Source organism: Otolemur garnettii, unplaced genomic scaffold (genome assembly GCF_000181295.1).
Source record: "Otolemur garnettii isolate 467f Iridium unplaced genomic scaffold, OtoGar3 scaffold00105, whole genome shotgun sequence".
NCBI lineage: Eukaryota > Metazoa > Chordata > Mammalia > Primates > Galagidae > Otolemur > Otolemur garnettii.
This window is the reverse complement of record NW_003852500.1, coordinates 1,995,364-2,005,840: the sequence shown is the minus strand read 5'-3', so window position 1 is coordinate 2,005,840 and position 10,477 is coordinate 1,995,364.

Sequence of the window (10,477 nt, the reverse complement as noted above, 5' to 3'; positions counted from 1 at the left end):
CCCATACTAAGACTGTTCCCTTGCTTTCCCCCAAACCAGCTCTTCATTTCTGTCTTTTGTCACCAGTAAAGCTGTAATGGCCTGTTGGATGGAGGCAGGTATGTTCTAACTGTATGGGGTTAGCGAGTTAGGTTGGTAATAAACCTGTGGCCAACTAAGCTGTGCACTGGCTTCCTTGTTGGAAGCAGCATAATACCTGCTTTGGGGATCTGTGGTCTCAGGGGATGTCCTGCACAGCACTGGCAAACCATGCCTGGCAGTGAGTGCTGCCTGCCTCTTTCCGGTAACATCAGAGCTCGTTTCCTCTTCAGGATGCTGAGCTGCTGAGCACTTCTTCTGTGGAACCTTCAGAGTGCCCTGTCCATCCTAGCCCTGCCCAGGGCTTGAACATGTAGACGTATTTCTCTGTAAGTTGTGAAGTATAGTATACATTGTGTCACTGTGTATCTCAGAGCCTAGGTTCCTGTTGCAGCTGTTTCCAGGCCTTGTTCTCTGGGGTTCTCAGAGAGTCTGGGTGGCCATGGGGAGCCAGGAGCTGCTTTGCCAACACCTCCCCCTCCTCCATGACCCCAGCAGCTCTGACATCTGTGTCTGTAGGATGGGGTAGCCTCTTAGATCATGGATTTCACACACAGTAGGTTATTTTTAACAGCCTTGTAATTAAAGGATAGCATACATCCAGAAAGGTCCATAAGTGCTAAGTTTTGCGGTTAGATGAATGTTTATGAATTGAACACACCTGAGTAACCTCTACCCCCATTCTGTCCCCCCACCCCTACTGTTCTCACCGCTGTCACTCTCCAGATGTCTTGCCTGCTTTTGACTTTTGAATCCATTACAAATAATGTGTTCCTTTGTGTCTGGCTTTTTCACTCTGTGCTGTTTGGGGATTTATTTTTGATGTTGTGTGTAACACTGGTTTGTTCATCTGATATTGAGTAGACAGAACATAATTTATTCATCTGCTATACTGTTGGTGGCCATGCAGACTGTTTTCAGTTGGGACTGTCTTGAACACCGCTGCTCTGACCAGTCTCAGGACACATGAGCTCACGTTTCTTTTGGTGCTACTTGGAGTGAAATTGCAAGGAGTGTTCAACCTTGACACTGGTCATGGGTGACAATATCCTTGGTTCTTTCCATGGTGGTCCCTCCTGGAGGAATTCCCACTGAGAAGGTCCTGGTGCTCACTGCCATCCCTCTGACTTCACACAGATCCCAGATGGGGGAAAGGGGTGGCCTTGGATATAATCTGTTTTGAACATGTGATGAGCTCAAGTGATTTCATGAGAACCCTCCTTCCTGAGCACCAGACACTGCCCTCAGTGTCTGTGTTCGTGTGTGTGTGTTCACCTCAGGAGCCCTGGAAAAATCATCTGTTACACTCACCTTGTGGTTGAGGGAACATCTGAGTGGGTGGGCTCAAAGCCCTGCTGGAACTCCTCAGAGCCCTCTGGAGCTCTGGCTAGGCAGCCTTGAGGTGGGATAGTGAAACCCTACTGCTTAATTACGTTTAGGACCTAGGTGAGTTTGCAGAGCTCTGAGAGACTCAAGATTCTTGTTCTGTAGACAGAAGCACAAGATCTCCTATGATTTGCCCTCAGATTTGTCAGATGACTTAACCAAAAAGTGAGCCCCCATTGGGTTCTGGTCATTCCTGTCCCCCAGCTCAGAACAGACTTGGTGACCCTGTTGGGAGTGCCCAGGAAAGTCAGGCCACCAAACACTACATGTCCATTATGTATTTGTAGCACACTGACCTCTCTGGCTTGGCAGGAGTAGGCTGGTCATGATTTGTGGGTGTGATCACTTTACCTGTTTGTGAGCCCCTCTAAGAATGGGCATGTCCTCATACTTGTCTTCCTGGGAGATCGGGGTTCCTTCCCTGAGATTCCTGGCAGCTTAATGAGAGCCTAAGTAGTGATGTTCCACTTGTAGCTTTTGTTTTGTTCTTGTTTTTATTTTTATTTTTTGAGACAGGGTCTCTCTGTCACCCAGGCTGGAGTACAATGGTGTAATCGTAGCTCAGTGTAACCTTGAGCTTTTGGCCTCAAGTGAGTCTTCTGATTCTCTAGTAGCTAGGACTACAGGTGGACTCTACAACCCCTAGCTAATTTTTTTTTTCATTTTGTTAGTGATGGGATCTCACTGTGTTGCCCAGGCTGATCTCAAACTCCTGGCTTCAAGGGATCCTCCTCCCTCAGACACCCAAAGTGCTGGGATTATAGGCATGAGCCATAACGCCTGGCCTGCTTCTGTTCTTGACTCTGGCTGTTACCACCCACACCTTCAGTCCAGCTAATAACACCCACTCTCCACATGCAGCGGGCCTACACTTGGTGCTCTGAAGGCTTTTATAGATCTGTCCTGGGAAATTCTGGAATGTCCCTGATTCTCGGGATCCTTTAGCAGCCCAGTTGGGCTGGCAGGCAATTTTGGTTTCCTCTCTCGATAGACCTCTGAGGCTGCCCCCAGCTATTGAGGTGGGCACTGTCCTGCCTTAACAGATCTTACAGCCCAAGGAGCAGCCCACCAGCACAGCCTCCTGACCCCATCTCATGGTTTTCCCAGGCTTGCAGAGAAGGAACTGGGCTCAGGTTGGTCTAAGGTCTTGTACGCATCAGTGTTGGGCCAGCACTGGAGGCCAGGTGCAAACCCTGCTACAGCTATGCATAGCTCCACCATCTGATCTCTGTCTGTCCAGCCCCAGCCCAGGTTCTTCCAGGTAGTGGCAGAGGATGTGCTGTCATACACCTCTCTGTACTTGCCCCTTGAACATTATTCCCAGTTGGTTTCTGAAAAGCTGGCTTATTCTTGTTTGGGATCCATCTTTGGCAGAACAGATATGGTCCAAGCACTGTGAATGTGTGCCCTCCCATGCCTTGGGTCATTTCCAGTCTTCTGTAGCTGGCATTCTATAGCTGCTCCTAGAAGAGAGGCTGGGAAAGAGAAACTCCCAGCCAGCACACTATCACCAGGACTCTGCCTGGTTTCCCAGCATTCCAGTTAAGCCAATGAAGCAATCATCCAGTTTACATAAGAGATTTGAGAGCTCTTGTGCTCTCAAAAAAGTCTGAATGACAACAAGAATTGTTAAGTTCTGTGGACCTGATGCAGAGATCAGGAGAGTTTAAGTTGGTAGTTTGATTGAATGAGCTGCTGAGACAGAAGGTGGGAAGGACTAACAGTTTGGGGGCAGTGGCTATAGAAAGCAGCACAGCCTTCTCTGCCTGCCTTCCTTGGCTCTGTCTGTAGGCCTTTCACTGCTGTCCCAAGGCATAGGCTTCCTCTTTCTAGACTGCTTGTGGGGTGCACTCAGGGCTCTGTGTGCTGCCTGAGGCTAAGCTGGCATTTCCCATCCTCTGGGCTGAGTTGCAGCATGTGATTACATGTTCTGCCTATGCAGCGCAGGGGCTGTGTGTGCAGGATAGCCAGGGCCACATGAATGATGCAGGCCATGTGGGTGGGAGCAGGTGAGCCCTGTTGGTGAGGAAGTACTTTTGCAAATGACAAGCTTGCTGGCTGTGGCTGGGACTGTCCCCCCATGAGGCTTTTGCTCCTGTGGGTTTGAGATTCCCACCGGGTCCTCTTGGTGGAAGGCACCTTCACCAAGCAGAGCCTTTGAGGCTGTAAACAGGGTAGCATCTGAGCAAGGGGAGATTCCCTTGTATCCATCCAGGTCTGCAGGTGAAGTGGACTAGTGCCCTGGGAGGCTTCACCTTCCAAGGCCAAGAGGGTAGATGATGGAGTTTGCTTTCCTTGCTCTGGAAAATGGGTGGCAAGTGACTGGGGCCTTCTGGGGGGCTAGGTGCTACCTCTTGCATCAACTTGCAGCAGAGGCAGTTTGGGTCACGTCTCCCTGGGAACATGCATGGAGTTTGTCCGAAACAGGAAGACTTGCACTGGCTGAAAATGATGGTGTACCTAGGACTAAATCTTAGACAAACACTTGCCCAGCAGAGCCCTGTTCGTTTATCCCATGTTCTCAGCAGACATGACTGGTGGGGGTTAGGGGTGTGAGGTACATCACCCTTGGATGGATGACATTAGAATCCTTACCTCACTGAAGGCAGACTCCCTGCTTCTGAGTGCCATCTGTGGCTGTTTTAGTTTGTAAGGACAGCTTGCTTGTTGATGAACACTTTCAAAGTCTTTTGAGCTAAGTTGTTTTTATCAATTCCCATCTAGATCAGGTAAACCAGTTTCTTTTTTTTTTTTTGAGACAGAGTCTCAAGCTGTCCCCCTGGGTAGAGTGCCATGGCTTCACTGCTCACAGCAACCTCCAACTCCTGGGCTCAAGTGAGTCTCCTGTCTCAGCCTCCCAAGTAGCTGGGACCACAGGTGCCCACCACAACGCCTGGCCATTTTTTGGTTGCAACCATCATTGTTGTTTGGCAGGCCCGGGCTGGATTTGAACCCACCACCTCAGGTGTATGTGGCTGGCGCCTTAGCTGCTTGAGCCACAGGCACCGAGCCAGGTAAACCAGTTTTTACAGGTGCTTTGTGGCTGAGGCCTCCCTGCTTTGAGCTGGAGGAGTGGGTTGTATGGGCAGGGCTGCATGGATGCAGGCCCATAGATTGCCAGTCCCTCGGGGCCAGTCTGGTGGGGAGTGGGCTCCAGTGCCATTGTCACGGCCCACGCTCAGGGTGAGTGAGCACGGGCTGAAGCCCTTCTGTGGTGGCCCATGCCTAGGTATCCCAGGGACAAGGCAGAGATAGCATCAATACCAGGTGGAGGTGGCGTGGTGTAGCTTCAAGGTGCTCTCTGTAATCTGGGCATTTCCCTGCTGAGGCAGGTCAGGAGTGTCTCTGCAGGGTGCCAATATCACCACAGCCAGACTTGTAGTTTACCCTGGACCTCTTAGCTCCCTGGACCCTTGCTTTACTATCCATAGAGTGGAATTATCAGGATGAAAGTAAAAGAACTTTGGCCTTAAAAGAACTCTCCAGATGGTGGTCCTGCGGGAATTAGCCAGCATGAGAACCTTTCAGATGTGGAGGAAAGGGGCTGGTGAACTGGGGGGTAGCTCAGCCTCTAAAACTTAACTGTCTCAGTTCCTTGTTTCAGATCAGGGCTGGAAATCCCCCATAGGGCAGTGTTACTCAGGGCCCAGAGAGTTTGTGTATGTACCCCCATAACAGGGTGCATGGGAGGCGAGCCAGTGGTGGGGTTGCTTCTTGTATTGACCCCAGCTTTGTACCGGGATCCAGCAGTCCCATTCACAGAAGGAAAACTCAGACTCCTGACAAGGCCCAATTAAAATATTCTGCTAATGGGGGTTTGGTTTTAAAGATGATTCTACACCCTGTTGTAGGCAGATTTTCTGAAGGGAGTCTGGGGAAGTCAGACTTGTGATTGGTTTGCAAAGGGGCCACAGAGAAATGCTGAAGAAAGTTCCAAGCAGCCAGGTCCTTCGGCTCAGCAGGGACCTTCCCCACAGAGGTGCAAGGGGGCCAGAAACCTGGGACCCCTCCCAGCCCCCCTCCCTCTTAAGCAGAGAATATGCTTAAGATCCTGCCTTCTCTGTGAGTAGGGCAAGCCTGTCCCCGCAGGAAGGAACTGTTGACTTAGCACACACCCTGGTTCAGGCTCTCTGTGGGCCCCTTTTACAGTGAGGCCTGAGGCCACCTCTGAGAGAGACACAAAGAGTTCCCCTCTCCAGCCCCAGGAATGGGTGCTATTTCTGCCTGGTATCTCACCAGATGGAATAAGCCACGTAGTTCAAGTGTGAATTTGGAGGCTTCAGACAGGCTTCCTCACTGTGGAGGGAGACGGTGTTCTATCTAACCCTTAGTCCTTCCTTCCCCTCTCAGTGGCCAGATGGTGGGAGCGTGGAGCCACTGTGAGGAATTGGAAACAGGTCTTTGCTCACTTCACCTCTAAACAGCTGCCAGTCTTAGATCTAGGAAAATTTCTCATTCAGGTGTTGAGAAATAGGTGTATCTTATAAGCTTTTATTTGTAGCAAATTTCAGACATTATTTTTATAGAGTATGGTAACCATTCCATTTTAGTAGATAACCAGCTTACAGCGATGCAGCTTTGTTTTATCTAGCCCCCTCCTGCCACCCACATCCCAGGGAGTGATTCTGTAGTAAATCTCAGATCACATAGTCTTTACGGGAAAATACTCCAGAATGTGTCATTGAAAGATGTGGATGTGTGATATATCATTAATGGTTTGCACAGAGTGGTATGCTCTGGAGTTGTGCACAGGTTTGTCACTTCTCCCTAAAACCTAGGGTGTAGGAGGATGTGATATCACCTGTGCTTCCAGCCCTACTTTCTTTCTCCACATTTGCTGTGAGCTGAGCAGCAGGTGTCACTGGTTTAGGCTTAGCACAGAAGAAAGGCACTAGCCTCTCCTGGACCTTTTCTGGGTTTTCATGTGGAAGGATAAAAGCATAAGAGCCCTGGGAACACTGACATCCTTGTGGTCTTGGGTGAGGAATTGTCCTCCCCCTTCCCCCACACTGTGTCACTGGGGCAGCCCTGAAGTGTGAGCAAGGATATGTTCAACAACAGGTACTTTGTGCTGACGGCTGCTGATGTAGCCTCTGCCTGGATGCAGACTATCCTTCCTCAGCAGCTCTGAGGCCACATGCCTATGGCCCAACACCAGACCTTCCCGCATGGACTGTGAGGTTCTAGAGAGGTGGGATTGATGGTCACTTCCCTGGTGACCCCTGTGTAGCTGACTGTGCCTCATGGCTTTCCAGATTAGGACCTGAAAGTGATCATTGTGGTAGTTAACAAGTCAAGTGCATTACTATTTATGTCCCAAGCAGCTAGGCTGAGCCTGTGTTCATACCTGTTCCCTCCTGTCCCCTGCTAACTTCCTGTACTGTCTTTGGAACAAGCCCCTCAGGGGATCTACCAGCTTCCCCAAGTGCCCCCCCTGCTGCCTGGTCATGCCCTCAGGTTCTGCTGTCAGCCTGCTCCCACCCTACTCCTGACATCTTTGCTCATCATGGGCACTTGCTGCAGCAGTAAAAAGACCAGATTGACAAAAATAAGTGGACAGGGACAGTCACTGTTGATAGAGAGGCAACACCTGGCTCCACTCACTTAAGGAAATACAAAAAGATTGGTTGCAGAGTCCCTAATGGAAAAATGATTGGCTGACGTGATTCCTGCTCCTTTTGGGAAAGCTAATTGGCAGGCAGTTAGGGGTTTTTGAACTAGGAATGAATCCCAAAGGAAAAATACAAAGGAAGAAAGAGCTGTAGATATGCCAGGCTGTTCCTTTCTACAAGAGGTTGCAAACAGCCTCTGGGCCAGCAGTGTGGCCCTATGAGCCCAAAGTGGCTAGGGTGGCTTCCCGGGGAGAGTAGAAACAGTGTGCCGTGATTAGGATGCAGTATTATTTCCCATCAGATGGGTGTCAGGAGTGACTCAGAAACAGGGCAAAGAGAGGTGGTCTATGGGGTTGGCAGCTCAGGTGGATATTAGACAAGTTGTGTAGGAGCTAAGTCAGGTGCCCTGGGTCTGTTCTGCCTCAGGGTGTTGTCCTCACTCCTGTCCCTATTACCATACTCAAGGCTTTGGTGCTGTCTTGCATCTCCCACTAGCACTGGGAGCTTCCTCTCCAGCCTTCTCCCTCCTCTTTCCTGCTTTCCATTGTGAAGGTCTAGTGTTCTCAGAAGGGACCCCTCCAGGACGGGCAGACACAGTTCACTCTGTTGCCTCCTTTTCTGACCACTGGGGAGCCCCTCTTGGTACTGCCCTCCCCCTATGATTGACTTCAGGCTAAACCAGGGTTCACACTGGGCTCTGCAGGCCTGGAACCTGGGTGGGAGCCTCTTTTAGCCACAGCTGAGTCCTGGCATCCCCACTACCTGCAGGTCCCCATAACAAGAGTGGGGCATCAGGGGCCTCCTACCCACTCTATGAGGATGGTTTGGTTGAGAAGTCAGGTTCCCCAGAGTCTGGGTCAGGAGCCATTTCACATTTTGCTCTTAGAGACCCACCCCAATTGGATGCTAAGTGTTCTTTGGGACAGATTGGTTATCTGTAAGGAGGTTCTATGGGGCTGCATGTTCAGTCCATCTCAGTGTACCTGGCCTTTCATGGGGAACCCTTGCTGCATTGCTCAGAGGTCACTTGCTGGGCCTCAGGGGCCTGCCTGACTGCACCTGGAAAGCCAGATAATGCTCCCCACATGGTGCTCAGAGCTCTTGCCATCATGGCCCTAGGGCTCACAGGACAGGGCATCTTCACCTTGCCCATCCTCCTCACTGCTATCATCACTGGCTACCTTCTGCTGGCTCCAGGGGTGGCCTCAGCAGGCCCTTAACCTCTCTCTGTGCCTGGGAGCCTGACCTCCTCCAGAGCGGAGGAGCTCCTCTGCTCCTCAGGCGAGAGGTCTGTACATAGGGGACAAAATGAAACTGCTGACGATGTAGCATTTCCCAAGGGCCTCAGGAAGGCTAAAGGTCTCTCTCCACAAGCCTGAGTGAGGCTCTTTAGGTGGCCCCGAGTCATGGGGTGCGTAGGCAGGGCCCTCAGACCTTCACTTCATGTCCCCAGCTCCCACACAGTGTCTGGGCAGCTCTCTGGCTGGCTTTTGGGTTCAGCAGTGATCTCTGGGGTGCCAGCTCAGGGCCAGATCCTGGAGTTGCCCAGGTGTTCTGCCTCCTCTCTCTTATCTGGCAGCAGGACAGCATCTGCCCAAGGACAAGGACACACTGTGCCGCAGGGCAAGCTGGGTCTGGGCAGCGTTCCGCTCTGTGAGGACTGCTGGTTCAGAAGTATGTGGGAACCCAAGGCTCTAAATATACAGGGTGAGGTCACCAGGGTGGAGACAAGGCCATGTGGCAAGCCCAGGAACCCTGTTGGGACTGGTGTCCCCACTGTGTACTCTTCTGTTGTGCCAAATCCCTGCTAATCTTGTGTTAGAGGTAAATAGGGGCGCTTGTCTCTCAGATTACCATCCATGCCCCTGATGCAACTTGGAGTAAGATTTTTAGGGCCATTTGGATGTGTTCATGGACATGGCCCCAAAGGCAAGGCATTGTTGTTAAAGAGCAGATTGGCCTGATGGTCTGTTGTGAGAAATGTCAGGTGGTGTGAGGACCACGGTTTCTGTGGTCATTCTGCAACTTTATACCTAGAAGAGAGAGAACCAAGGCATGGTGAGGGGGGAGGGAGGAAGGGTAATAGCTGCTTCCCACTAGAAATGAGACAGGAAATTAGAAAAGCCAGAATACAGGTGGCTCACAGAATGATGGCTCCCACAGATGTCCGTAAGTTAGTCCCTATATAGACTTGAGGTGGGTAGAGGACCTGGAGGGTCTGGGAGGGCCCTCCCCCTCCCTAGTCAGATGAGTCTTTAGAAGTGAGACCCTTTCCTGCCTGGGTCAGAGAGATAACAGTGTGAGGCAGGACCACCTTCTATAGAGCCCACAGCTGTTTGTGCTTTAGCCCAAAGCCATGTCTAGTTAGGGATGTTGGTTGTGATGGCAAATCGAAACTGTCTAACTGCCCCCGCCCTCCAGCGTTAAGGTAGGGCCCCCCTCTGGCCCTGGAAGGCACAGCTGAGCCAGGTAAGATCTTGCTACAGGACATTTCTGATGTTGAGAAAAGGCCAACCCTTAGAACCATGGTAGGTTTTGTTTTGAAACGTACCGTAAGTGTATGTATATACATACACGTTTGTATGCATACATGAGGGATATTTTGGGAAAAAATACAAGGACATGCTGCAGTGGCTGGATGAAAGAAGTACTTTTCTTGGTGTGCCCTTGTATCCTGTTGTAATCTGGATTGTGTACATGCAGGCTCTCATGTGCATAGAAGGGGTCCTGTAATGTGTTCACTGTGTGACTCAAAGAGGGCAGATGGGCCTTCCTCAGGAGTCCTGAGCCAGCCCACTGGAAACTGTAGCTGCTGGGGTGGTTGTTGAGCTATAGGAATTCTAATAGTAACAATGAAACAAGGAAAAGAGGAAGGAATTGTTAGCTTGTAGGAAATGCAAAGTCACCTGTCCCCCAGAAGTACCTGGTATTTGGCAAGTGTCTTAGTGGAGCATATAGATTATGTGGGACATTTTCCTGATAGCTGATAAAGCTCAGCATTAGCATGGTTCATATTTTGCACTGTGCTTGTTACTGTCGCCTGGCCACTGTGGGACAATTCTAATAGTAACAATGAAACAAGGAAAAGAGGAAAAGAGGAAGGAATTGTTAGCTTGTAGGAAATGCAAAGTCACCTGTCCCCCAGAAGTACCTGGTATTTGGCAAGTGTCTTAGTGGAGCATATAGATTATGTGGGACATTTTCCTGATAGCTGATAAAGCTCAGCATTAGCATGGTTCATATTTTGCACTGTGCTTGTTACTGTCGCCTGGCCACTGTACCTGAGTTCCTTGTGGATGTGTTGCTATACAGGCGTCTTTCATGTGTTCCAGATAGAGCTCCTAGAGCTCCTGGTCTACGTCTACTTCCACTTTGTGACTCTGATCTTTTTGTGGTCTTTG